We start from the raw sequence: 17,510 nt of genomic DNA, 5'->3' as shown, positions 1-17,510 counted from the left end.
TCTTTCAGGATAGGTTGTAGATCTTTGATGTTGCGCCAGAGAGGTTTTAGTTGGGGGCTGAAGGTGATGGCTGGTGGCATTCTGTTATTTTCTTTGATGAGCCTGTCCTGTTGTAGGTGGCTTCTGGGTACTCTTCTGGCTCTGTCAATCTGTTTTTTCACTTCAGCAGGTGGGTATTGTAGTTTTAAGAATGCTTGATAGAGATCTTGTAGGTGTTTCTCTCTGTCTGAGGGATTGGAGCAAATGCGGTTGTATCTTAGAGCTTGGCTGTAGACAATGGATCGTGTGGTTGTCCTGGATGGAAGCTGGAGGCATGTAGGTAAGTGTAGCGGTCAGTGGGTTTCCAATATAGTGTGGTGTTTATGTGACCCTCGCTTATTAGCACAGTAGTGTCTAGGAAATGGACTGCTTGTGTGGACTGGTCTAGGCTGAGGTTGATGGTGGGATGGAAACTGTTAAAATCATGGTGGAATTCTTCAAGGGCTTCTTTTTCATGGGTTCAGATGATGAAGATGTCATCAATGTAGCACAAGTAAAGTAGGGGTGTTAGGGGACGAGAGCTAAGGAAGCTTTGTTCTAAGTCAGCCATAAAGATGTTGGCACACTGTGGGGCCATGCGGGTACCCATAGCAGTGCCACTGACTTGAAAGTATATATTGTCCCCAAATGTGAAATAGTTGTGGGTGAGGACAAAGTCACAAAGTTCAATGTATAAATATCTTCTGTCTGTGTGTTCCATTCTATGCATCCGAAGAAGTGAGCTGTAGCCCACGAAAGCTTATATTGAAATAAATTTGTTAGTCTCTAAGGTGCCACAAGTAGTCCTGTTCTTTTTGCAGATACAGACTAGCATGGCTGCTACTCTGAAACCTTTCATCAGAGGAACTCAGTGTGATTTTCAAATGTGAATAAAACTCACAACACACTGGGAAGGAGAGCATTGTAACTATTTTACAGATGGATAAAGGGAAGCACACATGAGTGTAAGCGACTGGCACAATGTCACACATGGAGTCAATAACCAAATCCAGGTGTCTTGAGTTCCACTTCCCTATGCTAACCACTGAACAACACCCTTCCCAATAACTAACACGCAAAAGTGACTCAAACCACAGAAAAGTTAAAGCAGAAAGGAAAATAAAATCCTCAGCTTGGATTTCCCCACATCCGTTTAGTTTCTTAAGGAATGACGACAGTGAAAGCAAAGACATAGCAAAGTGGTTTTCCCCACATCCTGTGCGCTGACCACATGGGCCTCTGCACTCTACTTCATGACTCAGGAAGAGAATGCACAAGTGCCATTCCACACAGGGAGACTGAATTACATCCCTGCATCATCCTTTTCAATCCATTTACAATGAAGCAGCATGTATGAGTTTTTTCACAACTCTTGACATATTCTTGGTCTCATGTGGTTATACTAGTTACTTATGAGCTTGGGGATAACACTTAACCTTTGTTATTTGTACTCAAAAATTTTTCATTCCTTTTGGCTCCCTCTGTTCTCTGAAGCTTGACATGTTTGTATTCTTCTTGGGTCTTACGTTCTGGACCTGACACTTGTTATGGCATTTGTGCACTGTAGAATTTCCAGCTATAGAGCTTCTTTTGGATCTGCTCCAAGCTGACGGAACGCATTTCCATATGATTCCCTTAGTATTTTTAAGGTCATACTTAAAACATGGTATTGCTGGTGTAGCACTCCATATGTTTTATAGAAATATGCTTATGAGTATGAATATGATGTAACTGGAATACGCTTTATGCAAAAGGCCTCTTGTAAGGTATCATAACAAAGGTTATAAATTACTCTTACAATTTGCATGCATGTATCATTCTTGTTTCTGAAGCTAGAAATATGAAGCATAACTCTGAGGTCTTATTGTAATTATGCAAAGTGTGGGCCATTAATGGTGGTTCAGAATCTTGATGGCTCCCATTAACTAGGACAATTTGTTGTAAACGGTTTATTTACCTGCATACCTTCCTGTGTATGTGTGGGCCAACCCAGGAAGAATGGAGACTAGGGGTCTTACAGTGACATGTGACCATGTTACATGCTACTGGAATCCATCTTAATCCTTGCACTTTTCCATTGATGAGGTGGGGTGGGGACAAGCACAGACAAAAGATTCCCACCTTGTGCCAAAGCTATAAAAGGGGGTGGAGCAGGACAAAAGGGGCGGCCAGTCATGAGAAAACCTCTGCTTACCACCTGAAATGTCTACTGGATTTATCAAAAACTGTACCAGGGAAAGGATTGGGCCCAGACTAGGAAGAAGTCTAGTCTGTGAAAAAGCTTACTGGAACTTCTTTGAGGGTGAGATATTACCTGTAATCAGTTTCTTAATGTATTAGGCTTAGACTTGTGTGTTTTGTTTTATTTTACTTGTGACTTACTTTGATCTGTCTGTTATTACTTGAAACCACTTAAATCCTACTCTTCATACTTAATAAAATCACTTTTGTTTATTGATAAACCCAGAGTAAGTGATTCATACCTGGGAGAGCAAATAGCTGTGGGTATCTCTCTATCAGTGATATAGAGGGTGAACAATTTACAAATTTACCCTGTATAAGTTTTATACAGAATAAAATGGATTTATATGGGGTTTGAATCCCATTGGGAGCTGGGCGTCTGGGTGCTGGAAACAGGTAACCTGCCCAGCTATTTTTAATTAAAGTCTGAAGCTTTGGGGATGTGGTCTAGACCCTGGGTCTGTGTTGCACCAGGCTAGCATGTCTGGCTCAACAAGGCAGGGTTCTGGAGTCCCAAGCTGGCAATGGAAAAAAGCTCAGAGATAATTTCAGCACATCGGGTGACAGTCCCAAGGGGATCTCTGTGACTGAACCTATCACAGTTGGTAGTTGTCCAGTCCCCTCAGTTGGATTACAGCAATGCAAAACACCTGAGGACTTCAGTGCTTAGGAAACTCCAGCTAGTACAGAATTCTGCAGCATATCTCAGCAACACTGGCTACTGTGAACACATCAGGCCTGCCTTCTGCTCTCTAAACTGGCTTCCCATAGAATTCTGAATCAAGTTCAAGCTCTTAGTCCTTATGTTCAAGGAGCTGCTGGGCCCAGGGTATCTAAAAGAATAACTAAAGCTCTGGGATGAAGACTGTGGTCAACAACTTTCACACCTCTGGCACAATGGACCTCTCTAACATAAGGGTAAAGCTTGTCTGTGCATAAGACAGCTTCTTGCAGGCTGGTCCAAGACTGTGGAACAAACTCCCCTGGGAAGTAAGGACCATCACAAACCTCACCACATTCTGCTGTAAGTGCAAGGCACATTCCTCTGACCTGGCCATCTCTAACAGAAAGACGTGTGTGTGTGTGTGTGTGTGTGTGTGTGCGTGTGTGTGTGTGTGTGGGTGGGTGGGTGGGGGGGTGGGTGGGTGGGTGGGTGTGTAAAAAAATTCCAAAACAAAACACTCTGCTGCACACATCACTCCCACTTGGGGAGAGGATGATAGAACAAATGCATGACACATGTGTCGTCATGTTGCTTAATGCACTACCGGAAGGCGCACAGATACTACAGTCATAAGCATGGTATAAAAAACCCATATAGATAGAATCGGTTCAATGTGGGTTGTGGGTTTGATATTTGGCTTATATAGCACTAATACACTTTGAAGTTACTTTATAAAATGAAATAACATTAGTAACTGTCCAACTTTTCCCCTGAAAAAGAAAAAATGGAGGTAGGCATGATACTGAAAATTATTTCACAAATGATTGTCAGTAAGTAAAATTTAGGCTAAATACAGTGACATTTGCCGAAGAGAGTCAATACTAGCCAAGAAAGCCATCACATTCCAAATGACTTTGGAAGAGTACAAGCTGTGACACATAAGAGCTTTAGTCACATCCACGTGTGAGGTAATGCAGCTAGAGAGAAAAACAAAAAACAGATAAAGCCTATTGTATTTGCACATGGCTGAAAGAAATCAATCACGTCCAGACCCTGCTTTAGAATAAGAAATTAAGCCCAGTGGCAAAACAAGCCAAATGCTGTCTCCAGTGCTGTGGCCATCAAGTCTTACAGTGTTTCTGTTCCCTATTGAATAAGTGGCATAAATATATAATGTGCTACCTATGCATGTATCATGGATTTATAGGGGCTGTGTAATGCTCCCAGCCTTTCAACCACCTCCCAGGAGTAACCCCATTAGCATGCCAGAACCCAAGGGTCCACCCAAAATACAAGGGTGAGTTCCCAAGCTATCTACATCCAAGATTGTGCCTTTGGGCCCCAGCACCCTTCTTTCTCACTCTGTGGCTCTCACCAGGGACTCCCACTGAGATCAGACTGCTGAGAGAGGTTTTAGCCTCTGAGGGAGCAATGCAACCCAGCAAGCATCTGCAGCAACACCGGGAAGCCTTTTCCAAACAAGGTAGCATTATTAGCCAACAGGAGCATAGCATACAAAAATTCTTAGATTACTGGGAGTCCAGTATTAGTAGAAGAAATGGCCACATCTTGGCTCCCTGTCTGTGTCTCTCTGTCTGTGAGCCCAGTTCTTAACAGCCACCGGAAACCTCATTCCTTTGTTCGCTGTGTTCACATGTTCAGCCTGCTTTGGCTTCCCAGTTAGAAACCATTTATGTCCCGGTCCTTGGTTCTTTCATTGTCTCCTCTGAGCCCTTCTTTCATATACATTGATTCCAGCCAGTTCTTGTTAAAGTATCTGGTATCAACCCAGATAAAATATATGATATCTTGCCATGCCTCATGCCCCTCTCCCTAGGAGAAGTCAATCCTTTTATACTCAGTGTATAGCAATACAAAGGGGTGGGTAAACTGAGGCACACATATGGCTCCTAAAGATATTCCCAAAAATTCCTACACTAATCACAGCACAGAATACACTTCTTGAGTGTATCCCAAAGGCCCCATATCCTTACTCCATTCATGATCCGCCTCTGCCCTGATTTCTATTGGAAAACTTGCTGACTGGCAATGACAACTTGAGGAGTAGTTTGGGAATCATTTACCTGTCCTATTTAATAGGCCAGATTTATCAGGATACTCTGAATGCTATAACCAGTCAGCTAAACTAGGCATGTGGCTGTTTTGCATTCCCAGAGCAGGACAAAGCAGCCAGAGAGTACCACTGCATTTGGCCTTATATGTATTGCATTTATTTAGCTCTGATAGTTTACTTGTGTGTGTATGTACATATACAGTGTGCTTCAATCTGTTTATTTGCCTATTGTTGCTTTATGAACTCCTTTGGGCAGGGATTGAGCCTTCTTTTCTGTCTGGAAAGTGCCTAAGATCTTGTGGGTGCTGCCAGATAATCAATACACAGATACATAATTCAGCAATTAGTTATACCATACTTAGATTTCTTATTATATGCAGCAAATGCTGCCATTCTCAAATTAGCTTACTCCATTGCTGGAGAAAAAAAACCCTACCAAACAAGATGCTCCACTGCATGCAGTTTTCTCCCTCAATGTTAGTCATATCACTTAGGTCCCAGATCCGCAAAGGGACTTGGGTGCTGCAACAATGAATGTCACTGAATTCCTAACTTTTAGGTACCTAAAAAAATAACAGAAACAACACTGAGATCTACAGAGTCTGAGCTAGGCAACTAGACTCCCTATACAATTAAAAGGGAAGAACTAGCACCTTAGACTGTGCTCCACAAAACCAATAAACTAGACGGGGAGCCACCTAAGCTAGTCAATGGGAGATGCCGATCAGAGGGGTGTGTGCGAAGACCCACCCCATCATGGAGATAGGCACCAAAGTCTGGGCTGCAGAGGGATGCTTATCTCTGCTTGCAATCCACAAACTGGGGGGAAATATGCACTTGCCCAAGTCACATGAATCACATCCTAAGTAGCAGCAAAATAGCTATTTCAATGCTTGATCATCATGCTTACAACATGTCAGTAACTAGCCCAGCATGCCCACATACAGTCATGTAAGCCTGAGGACTCTGTACTGGAATCACAGATAGAGTCAATAATTTCAAGAAATAATGTGATCCCACCATTGTATTAACTGTTCTTCTTATTTAAACTCCAGCTGTCATTTGCTATAGTTTTCAAAGGGACTGAAATTATTTCATAAGCATGGCACATGCCGCACATACCACAGTCTGAATCCTGCCTGCAGAGTCATCGCATGCCTGGCTGGCCACCATAAACAAACGTCTAACATCCCCATCACAAAATCAGACAGCTCCCTCTGCTCGTTGATGGATGAGGTCCTGATCAGATGGAAAACACATTATGAAAGCATGCTGAACCACGTGCCTGCTGACAACTGTCCAGAGCTACATGTCTCGGCAAACTGCACAGCTGAAAACCCAGGGATGAACCCTGATCCTCCATCACCTGAGGATGTGCTGCTGGACCTGATGGTATTTCACTTGAGCTTCTCAAAAAAAAGGTCACTTTGGAACCAGTGAGAATCAGCTTGCACCAACTGTTCTTAAAAGTGTGGGCTTTAAGAAAAGTATCAGCAGAATGGAAGATGGCATCATAGAGTCCTGTACAAGAGTAAAGGATCCTGCTTCGAGTGTGGCAGCTGCAGGCCAATCTGATTGTTATTGCTCCCTGGAAAGGTCTTTGCTCAGATTCTGCTTGGTGGGATGCAGCCACTCCTTAACAGACATCATCATCTACAGCTATCAGGTTTCACTGTTGGATAGTCAACAATGGATTCTGTCTTTACCTTCCAGCTTCTGGCTGAGCTGCACTGAGAATTTAACTACCCACTTCACATGGCATATATTGACATCAAAGCAGCATTTGATTCAGTCAATGGGCCAGCATTTTGGCTCTCACTGAAAGGAGCTGGCGTCCCAGATGTTCTGCTAAACCTGGTGGCATGATCTTTATATTGGTACTGGTGAAAAAGTGTTGGTTCCTGGCTTTCATTGTATTTCTGTACAACTTCAGGTGTGCAGCAGGGATATATTCTTGCTCCAGCACTATTCTATTGAGCTATCAACTGGAAATTAAGACTCACTGCTCAACAGGTGAGACTCAAGATTGGCCAAGAAGTGTTCACCGACCAAGATTACACTGATGCTGCTGCCTTGCTCTTTGAGAAGAAAGAAAATTTCAGCCCCGCCTTCCAAGGTTGCTATGATGCTGCTCATATTACAGGGTTGAATGTCTCATAGCAGAAGCCCAAGGTCAAGAATCTAATAATTGGGCCATCAGGTACACCAGTGCAGGCGGGTTTGAGTACCATGCGAGTGTTGATGAATTCATCTACCTAGGCTGTAAGTAGGGTTCAAATAGCCTCTGCAAACTGGACATTCTTTGATGAATAGGTCTCGCTGCCTCCTGCATAAAGTCCGTGTCTCGCTTAGGGATGCAAAAACATCTTTTCACTGAGACAAAGTTTGGGATCTGTCAAACATGTGTACTACCTGTATTGCTATATGGGTCAGAAACCTGGACCCTAGTGCAGGCAGACTTGGAGCAGCAAGAGGCATTCCATATATGCTATCAGTGCCAAATCCTATGCATAAAGTGATTTGACTTAGTGCAAAATGTCATAATTTCACAGAGATCTGGCCTTCCTTCAATGGCTCATTATATTCAAAAGTGGCATGGCATGCTCGTTGGCTGTATCTCCAAGATGGACAAGGACACCCGGAATATCATTTTCTCAAACTTTCCATTGACACTTGAAGAGGTGAACTTTCTGACCCTACCTGGTGCCACTCACAGAGCTACCCCAGAAATTTATGGATTCACAGGATTGAGCCAGAGCTGGTGCAACACCATCAACTGTGATCACATTCGCTAGTGCAATGGTCCCTTAAAAGACTATGCATGTTTGATGATGATGATGATGATGCACATGTTGTCATGTTGTTTTCTATTCCCTTAAAATGAATATAGTTCTTGTGAGAGATGCTGGAGTTATAGCCCTAAAAGTGAAGTCTTCTATTGGTCAACAGAACAGGAAGTAGCAATCCAAGTTTCTGCATTATTGTGCCTCAGTTCTGTTCTGTGGAGATTGCCTCCAGGGATTAGAAGATATTTCATTCTCCACAGCTACCCAGTCCTTGCCCCCTCTTCATCTTGAGGCTTCCTGCAAGACTCCCAACTGCGATAGTATGTTTTATGAAGTGGATGCTCTCCATTATGAAATGGACTGAGAACGTCAACTCATTTTATGTTGGCTACCAAATAGTCAGAGGATAATGATTCTTGTTAATTGCCAACCTCAGTAGGTGTGAAAGCCTCCATATTGCTCATTACTGACCCATCAAGCCCTCAGACTAATTTTTATTTTAAAACAAACAAAAAGCACAAACCCTTTTGTGGTTTTAATCCCTCAAATTAAGTAGATCAAGCCCAAGTTCATGGCCAGATAAAATTTGACAGTAAAACCTATCAGATTTATGATCCTCATCAGCAGGTTTTTGGGATTTTTTATATGTTAGAAGAAGAATTCTCCCTGCACCAATTCAATAAATTACATACGTAATATAGGAGTGGGTTAATATTTTTTAAAAAATCTAATTATAGGATTGTAATTATATTTTGATCAATGAAGATTTTACTGCAGTTTAGTTGGCAACACTGATTATATAGTTAAAGAATTAGAAATATTTAATATATTGTTTTTGCTCATGGATATCTGTTAAAAATATAGAGCCAAATTCAGCTCTTGGATATTCTGTTGTAAATCCAAAGTAAATCCACTGAAGTTAATGGACACACTTTGGATTCACATTGGCTCAAATGAGAACAGAATTTTTTGCATAGTGGTGAAGTATTCTCTCATGTAGAAGCTGATCCAAAGCCCCACTGAAGTAAATGCCAGAGGGCTTTGGACCAGTTCATCCTTTCTCTTATTCTGGGCCCAATTCTACTTACTGTTGTGACAATTCTCATTCTCAGTCATCTTTACAATCATGTCCTTTTAACACCCCTTTGCCTGAAGAGAGATAGGGAGGAGAGAATCTTTTCCCTCAGGTGTAATATTTTGTGTCTTGTTAAGCACATTAGATGGACACAGGTGTAACTGGATCTATTATACTGGAGTGCCAACTCTGCTAGAGGGTAAGCAGTACTTTTGATTCAAAGTTCTCATCTTCTCATTCTGACTCCAGCATAGGGTGGGCATACTGAAACAAAAACCCCTACACCTGCAGACCAAGAATTATTCACCGCAGTTATTTCGAGAATAAAATGAACACATTTGAGAAGGGAAGAGAATTTGATTCAGAAAGTCACAAGCTGTTCTCAGACAGTTTGAGGTGTAACTTCTCAAATATACTGTTCATTATCAATTACTCACCCAGTTCTAAAGGAGAACATGTAAAGGCCTGGCAAGCTAAACCATTTCAGGTCTTTACAGTCCAAGAACATAAGCATATGGATGACTTTATTTTTTAGGGCAGCAATCTGCTTACACCCCCTTGTATAAATTAGTTTTTTAAATCTAAAACACTTCTAGATTTTCTTGTTTGGCCAGATTTCATAAGAATCAGCTTTATGGGTAAAGTGCTGGCACTTGTTACATTAATGGTTCACAAATTCAAAGTATCAGTGAGTGTGTCTTTAACAAGTTATGATCGTTTGTTGTGCATCACTAATATCTTCACCCCCATCTGAATCCCTCCCCTGTCTCCCTCTTCTCCATGGCATCAAGTTCAAGCTTCTTGTCCTTACTTTGAATGCCCTACGAAATTCTCTGCATCTCTAATTATCTGTTCTTGTCTCTTACATGCCCCACCCCTTCTGCTCCAACAATGATATAGGCTTCGCTGCCCCATTTCTCTGCTTGTCCCATTAATGTCTACAGAAAACCTAAAAAAGACAATTCATTTTGCTGCTTTAGGAAGATAGGGCATTGGAGAGTGATCCTGGCATTTCGTTCATGTTGTAGAATGCTAAGTCAATGGTTAATAAAACATAGACCACCCATAAAGCTCATGAAGACCCTTGCGTTTGCATATAGAACTGAGCTTAAGGAGGACAATTCTGCTGCTTCATTTTGGTGCAGTTGGTTCCGAGCAGGAACTCATTGAAACATGAACCAACAGGGAGTAATTGTGCTGGTACATCTGACCTGAAGTGTAGGGGGTCTCCTCTGAGGAAACTAGTCCTGATATAACATGTCCATTTGGAATGGGAGCCCTGTAATAAGGGCAAAATGGGACTAGTGTTGCTGTGCCAATCACTTCAGTACACTGGAGAGTCCTTGTGTAAGCTGATGAAGTTTCTTACTGCTATGACATTAGGGGCACTGACTCAGATCTTAACATTCATGTAGATGACAACTAACCAGGAACATATAAGGCTGGTTCAGGCCACATTCTTGTTGCAATCTCCATAGGCTACACTTCAGGAACTTCTGTTTAAATTCTCTTTTGATTTGTTTTGCTTTTTGATCTGAAATCAGCTTTCCAACTTTTTTTCTTCAGGCCTCTTCTATAAATCACATTTACACTTTGGTTATAGTTTAACACATTTTATACATCTCAAACCCAGCTGTTGCTAACTAGCGATTGAATCTTAATTTATAAATGTTCCATTTGTTTTCCTGCATACAGCATGTGTACTCTGCCAAATACAATTGCACTCATTACACACCTTCTAAATCATAGTCATTTAATCTCCAGAATCTCCTGCTTCAATTATTTTAACGAAATTAACCATAGAAAAATCGGTCTCATACAAACCATGAAATTTGATTTGAGATTTTATTATTCCAAATAGCCTAATCAGAAATGTGTGTATGTTAAACCTCATAATTTTAATTAAACAGTTTCAGCTATCCTTGACTCACAGATCTTTAAATCATATTTTTGGAGAGTTTTAGCTACAGATAGGGGAATATGTGCAAACGCTTTCAAACCTTTTGAAACTTTTGAAAGATGTCCCCATGAGTACAACTTTAGGTTCTGATCCTACAATTATGCAGTGCTTAGCTTCACGCATGTGGCGTCAATGAGTAAAAGTTTAGCACATACCTAACTGTTTGCAGGATCAGTGACTACAATGGAACTGAAGCACATGCTTTGCTGAATTGGAGCCTCAGTGCTGAATCCCATGGGCAGCTTTAATTCCAGCTTTTTCCATTCCACATATGGGACTGGAACAGATTTTGATGCACCATTATTTTGTGTTGAAGGGATGCACAGATATTGGTCCTTGGGAGACTCCAGTTCTCACATGGAGGCTCACCATTGGATTTGCATCGCCATGGGCAGTTTACAAGGGATATGGAATCAACATCATCTTAGTATGACAATCAAGTTCAGGATTTATTTGAGCTGTATCCTTCCCGTACTGTTGTATGACTGAGAAACATGGACACTGCGCTGCTCAGACTGTACAAAGCTGGAGGCATTCCACACAAAATGTCAACATTGTATATTGGGCATATAGTGGAATGACTTCATCTGTGATGCAGATGTTTATGGTTACTCGGGTCTACAGACTACTGGGGCCATTGTCCGCAGGTGGCGCCTTATGCTTTTCGGACATGTCACAAGGATGCCACAAGACATTTCAGTGAAAGCCGTTCTCCGGGTGGCTTGTAACATCTGGGATAAAATTCCACCAACTGAGGGGTGGAGGCGGCCCAAAGGCAGAGCCGCTATTACATGGGTTCATCAAGTCTGTTCCAATGTTGGACTCTCAGGTCGTGAAGCCTTTCCAGTTGCAGGTATGGACCAAATTGTCTGGCTTAGCGTTGAAGAGAGAGAGAGAAAGAGAGAGAGACTCTGGGTATCTGCAGGAGGTATTGATGATTCATTTGCAATATGGAATCATATACAATTAAAGAAATGTCAACCTAAGCTCAGCATTTTGGGTGGTCATCTTGATGCGTCCCCAAGTTACGCAAGGATGCAGAGGTTGCAGCAGTTTGTAATGACAGGCAGTGGGGATAAGAGATAGTAGTTCCAGTCCATAAGCAAGCCCACAGCCAAGTAAAACTATGTGTGTATATACAATGGGTTGAGATGAGGGAAGAACACAGCTCTGATGCTTCCTGGCTCCAGTCTTATAACTGCTGTCATTTAGAAGAGAGCAGCCTGGAAACTCTACTGATGTAACACAATAAAAAGAAGCACGTCTCCCTCTGGAAATACCTGATGCAATTTCCTGCTTTTCAGAAGAAAGGTTTTTTTTGGTAGAGGGGGGATCAAAAATAAACTTGTTTAATATTTAACTGCAATTTGTCCAAAGCAATTTTGGTTCAATCTAAACATAAAAAAGTATGCAACAAAGCTACCAAAAAATAGTAAGTCTCTGGATATAAAACATGTATGGGCTATCCCTCTTCTCCATCTAAATTTTCATCCTCCTCAATCCTCCACTTTTGTCCCATTCCAGTGTTGTTATTGCAGGTGTAGCACTGCTAGACACTGTACCTATTAAAGGACTCTTCCACATACCTTATTCTATTTAGATTTTACCCTTTCTGTAATAAAGGATAACTTTAATGCCCTATTTGCTCTTCTCTTTCCATTTGTAGATGACATCCTTTACCTCCTAAATCTCTTCTTCCTAAGCCTCCTTTATTTGTATCATATTATCACAGTCTTCTCTTTTCCAAGGGCAACAGACCTAATGGGCCAAATTCACCTCAGTTATAAATCCAAAGCAGTGGAGTTACACCTAGGATTAATTTGGATTAATTTAATTATCCTTTCACCATGCCATCATTTTAAGAAGGTATGAATCATTTTGATTACTCTCTGCTGCCCACACTCCAGGCCATTACAGATCCTATCCTAGCCTTCCTATCATAGAGCTTCCATAGTCAGTCTTCAATTAAAATTCTTAGTAACAAATATATAGGAAATTATTTTAAAGGCTCCTTATGCTTCTTAAGAGAGAGAGAGAAATTATTGTCCAAACAAAAGCCAGCTCTAGCAAACCTTAAATCTAAACAGTATGGCCACCAACTCAGACAAGCAGTCATCCCACTGGCTTGTAGAGGACTATCCCCACACAATCTACACATGTTCAAATTAATGTAGTATGAAATTATTTTAATACAGATTAGTTCTAATTAATGCAGATGACTTTCAAAGAGCCTTTTCCCTTTTGGTAAATGATCCTTTGGTAAATGTAACCTAGTATCAAAATACCTGAGTAAGTATTCTAAATGGGGACTGAGAACAAAATATCCAGAGTGCTAGGCAGGGTGCAGAGCCAAGCAGTACAAATAGGGCCATTTGAAAGATGAAAGGGGAGAAAGAAAAAGCACTAGTTGAACGTGATTTGAGTCATTTATAAAAAGCCAGGCTCTTTATGCTATTTTTAGCTGGAACACAATCAGGTATAGAACTTTTATGTTGGGTTTTTTTTCCATTCACATGGACCATTGAGGCTTAAAGGGGAGGAAAAAAAAGAATAGAACAAAAAAGCAAATGGGTCTTCTCCCATCTCATTGAAAATTAGATTAATCCTGTCTCTGTCATACAGGGTAATGATACTTGGCAGCCAAATATATTGATCTCTCTGGTTTCTTTTCTTAATTTCTTAAAATTTCTTGATTTTTTTTACTCATGATTTTCTATTGGATATTCACATGCTGTTTGCTATATGCTGGGTTACATCAGTGTTTGCTCTGGCATACAAGACCAGAGGTGTTCTCCCATACATGGCCCAAGGAGCAAGCAAAGAAGGTCCCAGCAAGTGTTTTTACTTAGATTGCCTACAGAGTGGTTCTTCAATGTTTTCTTTCAATCACTTAATCAGACAAAGGTGCTTTTCCTGAATGATTTACCCTCCAACACCCCAATCAACTAAGTCTTGAGGGTCAAAGAGTTTCAGTCTATGAACTGCCAGAGACTTGTAGAACATAGTCTGGGGGGCTGTAGTGAGGCAGTGTGGCTCCCCTTCGGCCCAGAGGAGGGAGAGCCCAGCTGGAGGCCAAAGTGGGCGGGGCTAAGGAGCTCTGAGCCTGCCCCTCAAAGGGTCAGACGCCGACCCGGAACTATAAAGGCCGCCCTCAGAGCTCAGTGAGGCCCCAGCAGCCGGAGAGAGCAGACGTCCCGCCGGGAGCTCGAGACTGGGAACTGCCTGCGGACCAGGCCAGCCACCCAGACTGGCCTGAGCTCCCCCACGCCCGCTACCCGGAGGAGCTGCCAGAGCTTCCCCGCACCTGCTACCTGGAGGAGCTGCCGGAGCTACCCTGGCCCGACTATCCGGAGGAGTTGCCGGACCTATGACCCAGCCCTGGCCGCGACGAGTCCATGCTTGTGGACTCTGCAGAGGCTGACATTAGGACCCAGGTAGGTCCCAAGGGGGAGCTCGGAAGTAGCCCGGGGGCAGCCGACCCCAGTCTGGCTGCAGCCGTACCAGAACCCATGTTAATGTGTTGCAGCCAGGATCCCCACTGACTGAGCAGCAGATCATTAGCCACTGCTAGGGCCCCGGGCTGGGATGCAGCGGAGTGGGGGGGCCTGTGTCCCCCCTGCCACCCCAGTCTGGGGTTGCAGACTCCCCCTCTCCCTGGCCTGACTAGGCCGAAGCCAGTGTTTGCTGCCCCGCCCTGACCTAGGGCCGGGCCTTTAACTGTTATTGTTGCTCAGCCCTGCCCAAGGGCCTGAGCTTCCTGACTCAGTGTTTGCTGCCCCACCCTGACCTAGGGCCGGGCCTTTAATTGTTATTGTTGCTCAGCCCTGCCCAAGGGCCTGAGCTCCTTGCCCCGCAGGGCAGGTGATTGCCGCGAGGACTGCCGGGCTAGTTTTCCAGACCCACCGGTGCGTAGTGGTCCAGCGTGGCTCTCCTCATCCCCCCGGAGAGGGTCGAGCCCCAGCCGCACTCGTGTACAGGGGCTTACAAGATTTTCCCGGAAGATACAACATTCAGGATTCATTTCAGCAAAGCATTTAAGCATGTTGTTAAGTCCATCTCTAAATCTTACTGATTTAATGGGATTTAAGCACATGTTTATGGTTACATGATCAAGTGCTTTGCTGAAGTCAGACCTAAAGTTTTTGCCATACAAGATTCCTATCCCTAAAGGTATAACCAAAGAAAGTAGCAATGGGAAATTGCATCTCTACTGCAAGACCCATCACCTATAGAGTCCCAGAAGGATCAATTCTCTCTCCATTCCTATTCAGCATCTACATTCAAATGCTAGTTGGACTGATCAGACCACATGGACTTAAGTGCTGGCAATATGCACACACACAGTTCTGCCTATCTTTCACCATGCAAGCCCATCACTACCAAGATAGTTCATTGCTTGGATGGAAACAGCTTATGCATGAAGAATAGCTGGTTGAAGCTGCATCTGAGCAAGACAGAGATTCTGCTGGTGGTTTGAGCTACTTTGCACCATGGCTGCACACTCTCCAGTCTCCTTTGGCTTATGGTACACACCTACAATTGGTCAATTGATTCTGTAGTTTAGGAATGCTCCTGGATTCCTCACTGACCCTGTACTCTCACATAGCAGTACCCATGAATAACACTTTATACCATCGCCAGGTGGCTAGCAGACTCCATCCCATCCTGGTGGACTATGACTTGGCCTCCATTATGCACATCTTCATCGCCTCTCAGCTGGACTAGAGGAATGCATTATATCTGTGCATGGAGTCATCAACCCTTAGGAAAACTCCACTATGTACAGAATGCTGCAGCACATCTTTTCAGCAACGCTGGCTACCGGGACCAAACCAAGATTGTCTCTGTTCTTTACACTGACTTTCCATAGAATATCAAGTCAAGTTTAAGGTCTTGGTCCCTATCTTCAAGGTACTCAATGTCCTTGGCCCAGCATTTCTGAAAGATCAACTAAAATATGGGATGAAAACCATGGTCAACAAAACTGCCTTTCAGGCACAATGAAACTTTTTAGCATGTGGAGGAGACAGCATTCTTGGGGGCTAGTCCAAGACTGTGAAATGAAATCCTGCCATCCAAAGAAGTAATGACCATCACAGACTTCACAGCTTCCTGCCCAAGTACAAGGTGCACGTCTTTGTCTTTACTTTCTAATATAAATGCACAGCAGGGTATACACACATACACACACACACACACACACACACACACACACACGCATGTACAGAAAAAATACCAAAACAAAAACTCTACCTAACACACATAATTCTCCCCTTAGAAAGAGGATGAGAGAAAGAATGAAACATAAATGACAGATGTTAGTCATGTAATTTAATGCATTACTGAAAATGCATTACTCAGATACTGTGGTGACAAAGCCAGTATAGGAATCTATATAGAGTAGACTTAATCAGACTTTTTGTCATATCTGCGGTATAGAGTTAGCAATAAGACTTTATGTTAAATTCTAAGCAGGACCCTTGAAAACCACAATTAGGATTTTATGACTGTCGTGAAGTTTAACCAGCTACAGGTACCTGCATTAATGCATGTTAGCTCAGTAACTCCTGAATGATCAAAGTTCTCTGTCCATCTGCTGTGACTATGACCTATTCCAACTTCTCTATAAGCTGTGAACATTTTCTTTTTTTAGCTCTGCCTGCATAATCTTATTAGAACCTGACACCAGGCAATGAAATTCATCTGTCTTATTTCTTATGCACAACTCTACACAAATGGATTTTTCCCCCATTGCATTTATTAAATAAAGATAGGGAGGGAGGATGGAGGAGAGATATCCTCAGAGAAACATGCATCACCAGCTAATCTTTCTGTAAATTGATACTTCTGCTTTGATATAAATTGGATCCCACACAAAGTGAGCTGAGTGTTGAAGGACATATGCTGGAAAAAAGATTTTTCCCCCTCAGAAATATGTTCCAAAGGGCCCATATCTGCATTCTTTAGGGGAACGTTCAGAGGGGTTTTGGTGTGTTATTACAGAACTCACAGATCTGCTCAAATGGCTCAGGAAAGACAATCAGCTTTTGGTATTCAGTTCTGATTTAGGTAAACACTTGTAGTGTTTGCTGAACCTTCATTGATTTAAATATTGATTTAATATTTTATAAGAACCCAAGAGTGGTGACTGATGCTGTTCTTCCAGCTCAGCTGGAAATTGGAGTTGAATACAGCCCTTCTTTTGGTATTTCTGCTTTTCCACTTTCGCTCTTCATTAGTTACTGTGCGTGATGGAGGTTTGGGTGGATTTTCACTGAAAGTGACTTGTTCTTGAAAACTTTCAGAAGATCATAGAAACCAAGTACAAACATATTTTCCTCTAATTTTCTTGCTACATTTTGGTGACTCCATTTAAAACAGAGCAATAAAAAGTGTTGACTTCCTTTGTGCCCTGTGTTTTCCTCGATAAACACAAAAGCAGTTCTTAATTCTTACTCGTGTGCATATACAGGGTTTGTCTATATGGTGGAGTAATGAGCACTGGGGATGTGATTTCTAAGGCATGCTGTGTTGCACATTAATAGGTCCTTGTAGACCCCTGGTGATGTACACCAAATATTCCCTGTTGCACTTGGGGACATTTAGTGTGTACCTGCAGAGTCTACATGGACCAATTAATATGCACCATGTGAGTGCGATTTAGAAATCACATCCTTGGTGTGCATTGCCCC

At 42.5% G+C, this 17,510-nt stretch overlaps 1 protein-coding gene across 4 annotated transcripts in view; it reads right to left on the bottom strand.

Moving 5' to 3' along the window:
• Positions 1–17,510, bottom strand: part of PKIB (cAMP-dependent protein kinase inhibitor beta) — a 136,705-nt gene that overhangs the window by 14,849 nt on the left and 104,346 nt on the right. The window contains exon 1 of one of the 4 annotated variants that reach the window (XM_030556217.1): positions 16,356–16,417. The exons of the other annotated variants lie outside the window; for them this stretch is intronic. The gene's annotated coding sequence lies outside the window, so the exon portion shown is untranslated. Of the gene's footprint in view, positions 1–16,355; positions 16,418–17,510 lie in introns of those variants that run through there. 4 annotated transcript variants of the gene reach the window in all.

The sequence above is a fragment of the Gopherus evgoodei genome, chromosome 3, assembly GCF_007399415.2.
Source record: "Gopherus evgoodei ecotype Sinaloan lineage chromosome 3, rGopEvg1_v1.p, whole genome shotgun sequence".
NCBI lineage: Eukaryota > Metazoa > Chordata > Testudines > Testudinidae > Gopherus > Gopherus evgoodei.
This window is presented reverse-complemented; position numbering and strand designations above follow the sequence as displayed.